General features: G+C 34.3%; 1 pseudogene across 1 annotated transcript; it reads left to right on the plus strand.

The window, feature by feature from the left end:
* Positions 1–876: 876 nt before the first annotated feature.
* LOC114367852 lies at positions 877–7728 on the plus strand (annotated as a pseudogene). Its single transcript, XR_003657278.1, has 5 exons — positions 877–1188; positions 2317–2458; positions 2546–2666; positions 6867–6929; positions 7344–7728. The product of XR_003657278.1 is annotated as a vesicle-associated membrane protein 722-like (transcript).
* The last annotated feature ends 4299 nt before the right edge of the window (positions 7729–12027 follow it).

Below are 12027 nucleotides of genomic sequence, written 5' to 3' on the forward strand. Positions count from 1 at the left end.
TGATGCTCTAATTAGATTACGAGTAACATGAGTCATAAGTGGTGTAACCTTGTACAAGGTAGTCCATTACACTTTTGGGAGGAGGATCCTACATTACATATTTACAATCTAATTCATAAGTGATGTTCTCCAAAACATATATATACCTTGCTGGAAGAAAGTCTGAGTTTTTAATGGATCTGCCAAGCCAAACCAATCATTCATAAAATCCACAAATTCTTAAGAGTTTTTAACAAATGATATTATATCTTTAATAACATTAAGTTGGTTTAAATGGAACTAAGTTCACATTTTTAATTAGAGTTTTGAGTTGCCGGAAAAAAAAGAAGTTTTGCGTTTAAACTTATAAATATAAAAAGGTGATTGGAAGAAAATATTTTTAAAAAATTAATTAATTAAATTTCTTATTAGATTAGTAATTATTATTAATAAAATTAATGAATATTTCACGTTTATAATATGATAAAAAAAAGACACTGTATATTAAACACTTTTTAGTAAATCCTCTTAAATGTTGATGTTTAATTATAGAAAATATTAAAATGTGATATTCAAACTTTAATTTTTAAGCAGTAAAAAAAAAATCAATTTTTAATGTGAATGAAAATGAAAAGTATACCAAGAAATTACGTTAACCCTTGGGAAAATAAAAACGTAAATATAATAAAGGGGGGATTCGATTCGGGTTGCGGTAGTAACCGGTTTTTGTCCATTCGATGTTTCAATTTGAAAGTTCAAAGCTCCCCTTTCACATTTCAATTCTCTCTCTTTTAAACCCTGCTCTCCATTTTGTCTCTTCCTTTCTCTCTCTACAAAGAGTGCGTGTGAGAGTGAGAGAGAGAGAGAGAGGGATTTGGAACTTTGGATATCTATAGCGAAAGCGTGACACCACCAAAAACCGAACTGTTCCCAGATCTCTCTCTCACTCTTCCAACAATCGAAATCCAAAACCCTACCGACACCACACTCAATCGAAATTCTTCATTCTCTTCTCATCGATGGGGCAGAAGTCTCTGATCTACGCGTTCGTGTCGCGGGGAACAGTGATTCTCGCGGAGTACACCGAATTCAGCGGAAACTTCAACTCCATCGCCTTCCAGTGCCTTCAGAAGCTCCCTGCCACCAACAACAAGTTCACCTACAATTGCGACGCACACACCTTCAATTACCTCGTCGACAATGGCTACAGTATGTTCCTCGTACTTTCTTTTGCTGTGTTGTGTTTCAATTTTTTGTGATGGTGTTTTGTTAATGCTAGTTAATTGTTGTACTGAATGTGTGCTTATGGATTGTTAGGGTTTTGTTAGTTGGCCAAACTGATTTATGCTATTTCGTATGCATAAGACTTGTGGATAGGCCGAGAAACATGAGAATGGTATTGATATGTGCTGCTTTGAGAATATGTTTTACACTCAGTTGGGGGAATGCTATGGTTAATCTGCTTAGGTGTGAATATTTTAGTTAATAGTACGCAGCAGAGAATGCGTTGTGGTGGCTTTAATCGCTATAGATATTAAAATGTGTCGTGGAGTGTTTTGGCTTTGCAGATGCCGCGCCTGAATTTGTGAATATTTGTGGCTTTTGTGACTGTGAATTGTGAATCAACGGCTAAAGCCTGTTTTCCTCCTCCAATGTTTTGTGTTGTGTTTTTGGAGGATTGTTTTGTAATTTCCCTATTTTTTTTCATCAGTAGTGTAATGGGTTCGAAACCTAGTTCGATACTCTTTCCTTTTATCACCCAGATCCTTCTCTGTCTTGATTCAATCCCCTTGATCCAATGCTCGTTGACATAATTCCAGCCCAGCACTTCCAGCCATTCCTCTGTTTTTCCTTTCACATGTCTTGCCATGGCTTTACCTCTGTTTTTCTGTTGTGGCGAGGCTCACCCTTTTGTTTTTGGTTTTTATCTCTCCTTTTTTATATTCTGTGTTTATTACTTTGCTTAAACCCTAGGCTTAAACTTATTTAATTTTCTTGAATTTTCTTTTTATTTAGCTTAAGACCATGGCGTTTGAATATTAATTGAATATATTAAAGTTTGGATAATTTTTTTTTTGAACATGCATATATGTAGTAAAAATATTTAATTTGTATCTAGAATCTTCAGAATGGTGGTCATTCAACTATTCATCATCTTGCTATAGCTTTTTTGGGGCTTGCTGCAAAGTGCTGCTATCTAAGATTGATAACTAAGTATTTATTGGTTTTCTTTTAAGTTATAATTTTATCAACTGATACTGCTTTTGTAGAGGTGAACCGTAAATTTTTTTTGAGTTTGGTAGTGTTCTGAAATATCGAACTTTTGGAAATTTGCAGCATATTGTGTTGTTGCAGATGAATCAATTGGAAGACAGTTACCCATGGCTTTTCTAGAGCGTGTCAAAGATGAATTTGTGTCAAAATATGGTGGTGGAAAGGCTGCCACAGCTCCTGCAAACAGCCTTAACAAGGAATTTGGGTACTAAGTTTCTGTTCTAAGCTTGTAAAGTTTAAGCTAGTGGATTTAAATTGTTAGTTTAGCTAATGTGTTAAGCTCTTTGCACAGGCCAAAGTTGAGGGAACATATGCAGTACTGTGTTGATCATCCTGAAGAGATAAGCAAGCTTGCAAAGGTGAAAGCTCAGGTTTCTGAAGTTAAGGGTGTCATGATGGAGAATATTGAAAAGGTACAGATGCACTACTTAGTTGCATTAATTTAAGAGGATAATATCATAGAAACTGAAGAGACCAGTTGGTACTAGAATCATTTTTGCCAATAAAATAAATATGATTGTGATTGTTTGGTGGAAAAAGATGGCCAAGGCAAGGGGAATAGGAACGAAAATCAGAAACCAATAAGTTCTCCATTCACATTTTCATATTGAACACAGTTCCCTTGTTTGCTGTCTAGGTTTTAAGAATCTGTGATGGTTTTAATAGGCTGAGCCAAGCTACAATAAAAGAAGGTTTACTAGAACCCATATAACTGAGTGTTGTCACGTCATTACAAGAAAACAGATAACAGGCACTGTTTTGATAGAGAATGAAGTGGTTGATGATGTTAGGAGGAAAGAAAATGCTGTCTAGTCTAAGTGTTGGATTGTGAAACTGCTCATGATCAGGTGAGTTCGGGTTCTTAGTTTAGATGGACGAAGTGGGCAGTGGGAGTTAGGTAAGGGAACCTTTTACATACTTTCTTGTCTCCTCAGTAGTAACTCATAAGTTTTTAACAGCTGTTGATACTTGATAGGAATCAAGGGTATTAGAGTAGGTTGAGAGGTAATGTTGTCTTTTGTTAGAGGAGCAGTGATACTTTGTGAATTTTCAGTCTGTCCATTAGAGATCCTTGTGGCTAGCTAAAAGTAATGAGGCTAATTTAATTATTTTAAAAACCAGAAAATGTGCAAGGTAAATGATAGAAAGTGTGAGAAACTAAGAGTCTAAAAAAATGAGGAGGGAACTGAGATCGGAATCTGATTCTTTGGCATATCTTTGAATTGCAATCCTTGGCCTATTTCATTTTGGGATCAGGCCAATCACTATATTTGAATGCTTTGATAGTTGGAAGGGTTTTTTTAATTTCTATTCCTTAGGCTGTTGGATTACTTTTTAGATTCATTATTATATCTTACTATTTCGTTTTGTAATGGTAATGGCTCAATGGTCTGAGCCTGGTGGTTAGAAAATATGTCTTGTTATTTGGGGGTCTTCTGCAAACCTAAAAATAAAGGGGAGGGTGGATTAAGTATTGGAAATTTGATTCTAAAAGTAGGTGGCTAATGTCTTTGACTTCCTTATGGCAGTTACTTATTCAAAGTATTATATTGAAATGGGTGAGATGTCAATCCATACAACTACGACAACTTATGATCCATATGTGAACTGTTAAATACTAGTAAAAGAGTATTATTGGGTACCATACAATGAGATGCATAAATTCCAACAAAATATTACTATTGAAACTAGAAAACATAAATATTATCACAACAAAGACGCAATAAAGGCATTCTACTTTACAAAGAGAGAGAACCAAGATGAAGTCACCATTTTTTTTTGATCGGCAAAAGAGTATATATATATATATATATATTATAAATAAAATAAATCAGTACAAGAGGTACTGTGATATGCACATCCCAAGATTACCCTGCTTTGAGCTATGGTAGCGTAATATTAGCAATTGAAAGCAAATATTAAGCAACCATAGATCTATATCTATGCTGGGGTACCCTTCTACAAAGAATTCTAAAGACCAATCCCCCCTATACAAAAAAAGCAGCTCTGATGTTGCTGGACCATAAATAGAAAGGAATGTCAAATCCTTTTTCCAGATTTTTGAGCCATGACCAGCAGAAAAAGAGAGCATCATCCTTCAATTTTTGACCATCAAAGCTGTCACCTGAGAAAACAATCCTATTCCTATGGTTCCATGTACACCAAGTCAGAGAGGTCCACCAAATCTGCCATCTATGTTGAGAAATACCATTCAGAATGCATTGAGAATGTTGGAGAAAATGTTCTTTTGGTCTTTCTGGAAAAACAAATAGCGTATTTATCCATGACAGGATCTCCCACCACAATGGCATAACTTTGGTGCATCCAAAAAACAAATGACCTGCATCCTCGTTGTGGTTTAGGCAGAACGGGCAGCAGACTTCATCCGTAACTACGTTTTGGCTTCTAAGATTCATCCTTGTTGGCAATCTATCCTGAATCAATCTCCAAGCTACATGAGACACCTTGCTGGGAATTTTAGTTTCCAAAGGATAGAGAAAGCCCTCTCATCATCTTCAATTATAAACTGATTAAGTGCCCGATATGCACTTCCCGCTGTGTACTCCCCTGCCAGATCCCCCTCCCACGACCAACTATCTTGATGCTGGACTTGAACTACCATCCCCTCAATATCCTCCATGAAATTTGCTGCCAAATCCATCTCTCCCTCCATTAGCATTCTCCTCCACTCAAGCTGCCATTCCCACACTCCACTTGACGCGATCCCATCTGCTGAATATAATGTTGTTGCTGCTTTGAAGTACAGTACAGTCTAAGATATTTTTCCAGCAATGGGACCCCATCTTCTTTCCAGCCATTTTCCCAAAATTTTGCTCTGTTGTCGCTTCCAATTTTCCAAGTTACTTGATTTTTGAACCAGCTTCCCTCCTCCATTGAATGCAAACAACACATAAATCCTACTACCAGATAGAATCTTTATGATTTCTTCTTGTCTCATCCAGGTTCCACCAACTTCCATACTTTGATTCCAGCACTTGAGCCCACCATTTTCCAAGCAAAGCATAATTGAACTTCAGCAAATCTTAGACTCCCAAACCTCCTCTCTCCTTAGGTAGACAGATGGCCTCCCTACTTACCCGCACTAGCTTCTGATGCTCAGAATCTCCCCCCCTATAAAACGTCCTCTGCAGCCTCACCATCCTATCCACCACCTTCTTTGGGACCCTGAAAAAAGAAAAGAAGAAGATAGGAATCAAGTTTAGGACTGACTTTATCAAAGTCATCCTACCCTAGAAGGAAAGATGTCTTTGATTCCACTTTGAAAGTTTTCTCTCACACTTATGGACAATTGGATCCCAAGTCTCACTTCGCCTTTGGTTTGCCCCAATGGGTATTCCCATGTACGAAAAGGGTAACGATAACAATCTGCAGTTTAGATAAGTAGCAGCATGATGAACCCGTTACTCCATCATCCCAAACGCCCCAAAACAACTTTTAGCAAAATTTATCTTTAGACCCGAAACCAATTCAAAACTCCTCAGCATAACCTTGATGGCCTTCACGTTTGACATTGTTGCTTTCCCGAAAAACAGTGTCATCAGCATATTACAGAATGCTAATGTCCACATTGGTTTTCCCCACCAAAAATCCTTCAAACAGATTCTTCTGAGCCTCTCTCATTAAGCCCGCCAACCCTTCAGCAACGATGTTAAAAAGTTAAGGGGCTAAAGGATCCCCTTGTTTGAGTCCTCTTTGAGGGAAGAACTTGTCAGTGGGGCTGCCATTAACCAACACTGAGGTCGAGGATAATTTCAGACATCCCTCAATTCATTTCTCCCATTTGTCGCAAAAGCCCATTCGTCTCATCATGTGCAGCAGGAAGTTCCAACAAACAGAATCGTATGTCTTTTCGTAGTTAACTTTGAACATTAGACAGCTCTTTTTACACCTTGCCTCGTCCACAACCTCATTAGCAATCACCACACTATGCAACATATGTCTCCCCTCCATAAATGTGTTTTGGCATTCATCTCTGACTTTTGACAGCACTTTCTTCAACCTTCTGGATAAAATCTTAGCCACAATCTTATAAATACAGCCTATTAAAGAGATAGTAGGTCTGTATTTGTCAAGGCCCTGTGGGTCTTGAACCTTGGGGATCAAGGCTATGAATGATGCATTGCCTTCTCTGGGGAACACTCCATTAGCAAAGAATTCATCTAAGAAGTGAAGGATGTCGGTCTTGAGAACGTTCTAGAACTCCTCAATGAACTTAAAATTCAGTTCATCAGGGCCTGGGCTCTTTGTACTATCTACACCAGTTATCTACACTAAAACTAATGTAACCCAGTTCTAAAAGGATTCTTGGCTTATTATGCTGCCTTTCCTTTGCATATGCAAAATGGCTGTTTCGAGATTTGAACCTGTGACCAAACTGGTCACAAAAGGCAACTTTAGCATTGCGTTAGGGCTCCAATCTCAATCTCATGTCCAAAGCATGAGAATGAAAATGTACTCCTTGACATCATCATAAGTTCATTGATTGTAGTTGTATGATTATTTCATATTCTTTGTTGTATCATAGGTTTAATATGTCTAAAGTATAAGGACATTTAATCAAATTATATTGATGTGTATAATTTAATGTATAGGTTCTGGACAGGGGTGACAAGATAGAACTTCTGGTGGACAAGACTGAGAACCTTCATAACCAGGTTAGTATGATGTACTACGTGCTATGAAGTATGTGTGTGCATCTAAATGTCGTTCCTTTATAGTGTAGATTTCATATCTATGCTATAGAAAGGAGATTTATTTCTTTTGGTGGCTGAATCATTTTTGAAGTGGATGCTAAGTGTAGCATATTGAAAGGAGATTCCTCACTTTTGGTGTCTTCATTATCTCTCTCAGACCAGCTAGTTACATCCATTTCTATTTTTAAAGAATTGTTTCTATATCTTACAGTTTCCACCCTCTGCTCTCCTCACAATGCCAAAACAAACAAAAAAAGTCTAAGATCCTGAGACCCACATGTTTTCACTTTTCTGTTTCAATTTTAACTTTGATATGGATGTGGTAGTGCAAATTTATATTTCACCATTTGTGAGGAAAGAAATATTTTCTTCCAGGCACAAGATTTCAGGACTTCTGGAACCAGAATCCGTCGAAAAATGTGGCTGCAAAACATGAAGATAAAGCTGATTGTATTGGGAATATTGATAGCACTTATCCTGATAATAGTCCTATCTGTGTGTCGTGGGTTCAACTGTGGAAAATAGCACCATTCTCCGAGGCCTTTTATCATGTTATTTCAACCTTGAGATTATCGGAGAAAAGATACTAATGAATGGCATGAGTTTGTATGTAATATAGATATAGATATAGTAAAGGTCGTATGTTGGTCACTTTGATCTACTTATAAATGCTTTTGAAAATATAATTTGGGTTGTCAAATTGAAATTTGATTTCCATTTTATTCATATTCATGAATCATGTAAATGTGTTTCTTGATCATATTCTTTAATGATTCCAGTTACAGCATTTTGGCATTGTCGACCTTTATTAGATTTATTGAACTTGTGGCCTTTCATTCCTGATTCCATCCTACATAAGGAGTGGAGAGGTTATTTCTTTCTAAGGTAAAAACAAACGTTTAACTAAAACTAAAAGATTTTTATTGTTCTTTTAGTTTTAGTTTCTGTAATTATTAATGACAACCTTGTTAATGTGACAATCATGATGACGTGATACTGATGATATGTCATCAGATTGATGGCATCATCATTATCTATGTTGGACGTGTGTTAGTCGAGTTATTTTTCTAATGAAAATTGATGGCAGAGAGAACAACTGTTTGGATTTTTAAACTCCCTAAACAAATTAACTATTAAAACTTTTTTTCCTAATACTGTTAAATAATTTTATTTTTATTTATGTATTTTTTTCTCATTTAACTAGCTTTTCTTAAAATGGCTAGAAACCTCAAAAGTCCAAGAAATGGAGAACTAAAATATACTTTTCAACTAATATTTCTTTAAGTTTAACTTATGCAAAAGTTAATTTTATTTATATACGAAGATTAAATCATTTTCTTATTTTCTTTTCTATAAGTGTTGAAACTTTATAACTAACACAACTGTTTCCTGTAATAATGTAACTAGAAGTCACTGAAAGTAGTTAGTTTGCTGTTTTACTTCTGTACCTCGAAATTCACAATTAAATTTCATCAATTGAAGTTCAAATTTTCTCCAATAACACCTAATACACTTGATAATTTGTTGTGTAATAAATCAACATAAAAATCTTTCGTCATAAGAAGTCAAGCAATCAACCTTAGCACAATATATTCAATCAAATGATAACTTTATCACCATATTATTGCATGTTGCATTTTCAAGGGTCAAATAGCCAAACTTTCAAACTCATGCATGATATGCTGAAAAGTTTTGTTTTCGTTATAATTCAACAGAAGTTACATGGTTTCTTAGGTTGAATGGTCCAGTGCATTTATTTTAGTCAACATGGCCCAAATCATTCAAAACCTTCTTAACTAGAATTTCTTGCGAACATGCTTTAGTAACTCACCCCAAGAAATATGTTAACAGAATAGACACCAGATGCTATATTCTAGTAGAATTTTCAATTGTTGAAAATAGAAAGAAAAATATACACGCGGAAGATCATTTTAATAGCTTCTCTGTTAATAAATAATTCACCCCTAGAAGTCAAACTCTAGGTTAGCCAAATATTTCTGATGAAATGACGCAAGGCAATTCTTCATGCAACCATGGCCATTTATCTATGTCCAACTTACACATTAGGAGAAGAAAAATAAGCTACAAAACGTTTTAAACCGGTCATTGTGACTTGTGAGGCATGACTTTAAACACGTTCTAGCAATCGATTAGATCAAAATATCAAAATTAGAAAGAAAGAAGCTTGCAATGCTTAACTTTCATTTTAAACTACAAATTCAACACATAGTTATCAAAATAGCTTTTTAAATAAACTTGTGTACATTATTATATATATTTACATCACGGATGAAAATTTCAAATAGTTTTGAGAAAGTCAAGATATTTAATTTGTTCACGTAGGCTGCTTCACGGGTCAAGTCAGGTGAAGAAGAAAAACAGATAATAATAGTTGAAATTTGAGAGACGTTAGCAGGGAATAATGGACTTATATAATCTTATAGATATAATGAACAACATATAATTACACTTAGACATAACAAGAAAAAAAGAAACATATACTCAATAGGCGGCATTTTTATATATGATGAGGCTCATTGGATCATGATATTGAGTTTATTATATAATTGTCACTGTCTTCTCATTCAACGTTTCACCTAACAATGATTTTTGATCCAAATGTATAACTTGATTCTTGCTTCTAAATTAGACTGACGACCCTGATATAGATGAGAACCACAATAATAAATTAAATATTTATATACACAACTTGTGAGAAGGGTCAGGCACATGAAATGGTCTAAATCAGCTTTTAAATAAATGGGTGTAGTTAGTGAAAATGACACGATTGCAAATCATATATACATGTCCTTCCCCAAAACCGTTTTTATCATTTCATTGTTTTCCTGAAAAGACAGGTGCATTAGGATATGTGTTCCTTACACAAATGGTTGATTTTGGAGGTTACTCACAAACAAGCCAAAAACTGAAATAGTGGTTATTAATATTATGGGTGAAAAGTAAGTATTTGGGGCCAAAGATGCTGGTGGTAGGACCAAATCTAAATTGAACAGATTACAAATATCAAATTAATCTGTCCTTTTCTGGTCATTAAATTCTTTGGTTTGATTTGAACCTGATTTGTCATCAATAAACAGTCTTTTTCTTTTAATATGTTACCCATCATTATCTTAAGAGACTTAAAATAAAAGCAATTAAGGAAACCGTATAATTTCTTTTTTTGTGGTTGAGTACAAGTAGATGATATGATAAGAGCATGTTAGTTGGCCTCACAACGAAAAGATAGAATAATTATTATCATACCTTTTTTCTCCATGAAATGGTGCCTTGTACTGCATCGTGTGTACACGTACACACACATTGTTACTACTCAGAGAAATACTTTACCTATTTACCAGAAAGAAATACTTTACCTAACTATCATTCTCAGCTAAATGTATGGTTAATTTTACAGCGATGTTTGTAAAGGTTTCTGACAAAAATTAAAAGCACAAATTAAACCTTAAAAAGATAATGAAATTTCTAGATTGTGAGTGTTGTCCTTTTCTATATTTTTGCTTGATTACTTTCAATTTCAACCTCCAAGAGTGTAATGTAAATCGAATTTGAATATCTATGTTGTACAAGAACGAATAACAATCTTAAACAGTTGCGTCCCCGCTCCTTTATAAATTAATAACTTACGTAAGACAATTGAACCTTCGCACTTATGTTAGATACATGACCTTTTCAGTTACCTATATATATATTGCATGCATTAGCCTATATATGATGATATAGGTACCTACAGGTCAACTTTGAAGGGTTTTTTAAGGACAATATTTTTAATGTAATTCTTTTAGTTAAAAAATACCATTTTGATTTTAATTAAGAAAATAATACTAAATTAAGATACTTAAAATTAAAAAAATTGAATTCAAATTTTGTTCTTTCACTTTCTTTCTTTATATATTGTTAATTATAAACTTCTAAAGCATGCTTGCTTGCCCTTTACATGCTAACAATAGCTGATGATTACATAATCAATTTGTTAAGCCATAAAAAAAGTGGCAACATGGTGTGAATTAAACAAATGATAAATCATGTTTCTTTTTCTTTCTTATTTTAATTGAGCTTAATTAATTAGCCCTTGTGCTTGGTCTATGAAAGAGACCTAAAATAGTTGATAATATTGCGTCACTTCTTACAAAAATCAGTGTGGTGCATTTTTCATGGGTTTCCACTTGTGCTAATTAAAAAGAAAAGAAGAAAGAAAGAAAAAATAACTACACACATATTGAATCACATCAACTTCGTTAGTAAACCCAAACAAGTACTCTTACATGAGTTGATGAATTGATTTTAAAACTCAGAAAGGAAACAAAAAAAACAATCATCTATCTATGTCACCACAAGAGGTTGATGCTAAGACTGGTCCACACCCTATCCCTTGCAGGGTCCGATATATCATATATCATATAGTTTCATTAAAGTACGTGACTCGTGACAACACTAGCTAGGAATTATTATTGCTATTAAAGTTGTTTATAATACGCACAAATTCCTCGCTATCGTGCCCATCCAGCAGCCTCCAAAAGAGAAATTCCAAGAAAGTGATGCACACCAATCTCCTTCACTTTGGTTCTCATTTCTTTTCTTAACTTTTTGTGATATTGTCTGTCTTGGCAAACCTAATAATGGTTTTATTTGAATATGCTCTTCTGTCAATGTAATGCCCACTGCTATATTTATTGGTATCCAAAAATTGCATTAACCACATCCAACTATTTGATATGAGATAAGCACCATTATTCTTCATATGATTTTTCATTATCACGGTTTGGATTAACTGTAGAAAAGTTGTTTCAATTTAACAAGTAATATTGAATGAGTTATAAATATACAACTACATTTAATAATATAATTTAAGACATGATTTTTTCACTCATAATAAATTTATTTGTCTTGAAAGATACATGTAATTTTTACATGAAAAAATGTTTTTTCAAATTTAATAATAACTAGTGTCAAAATTTCACTAACAAAAATTTAATACACAATTTTGTTTGCTAGGTGGCCATATATACATGTTCTAATTAAATACTAAAAATGAAAACAA

The sequence above is a fragment of the Glycine soja genome, chromosome 9 (genome assembly GCF_004193775.1).
Source record: "Glycine soja cultivar W05 chromosome 9, ASM419377v2, whole genome shotgun sequence".
NCBI lineage: Eukaryota > Viridiplantae > Streptophyta > Magnoliopsida > Fabales > Fabaceae > Glycine > Glycine soja.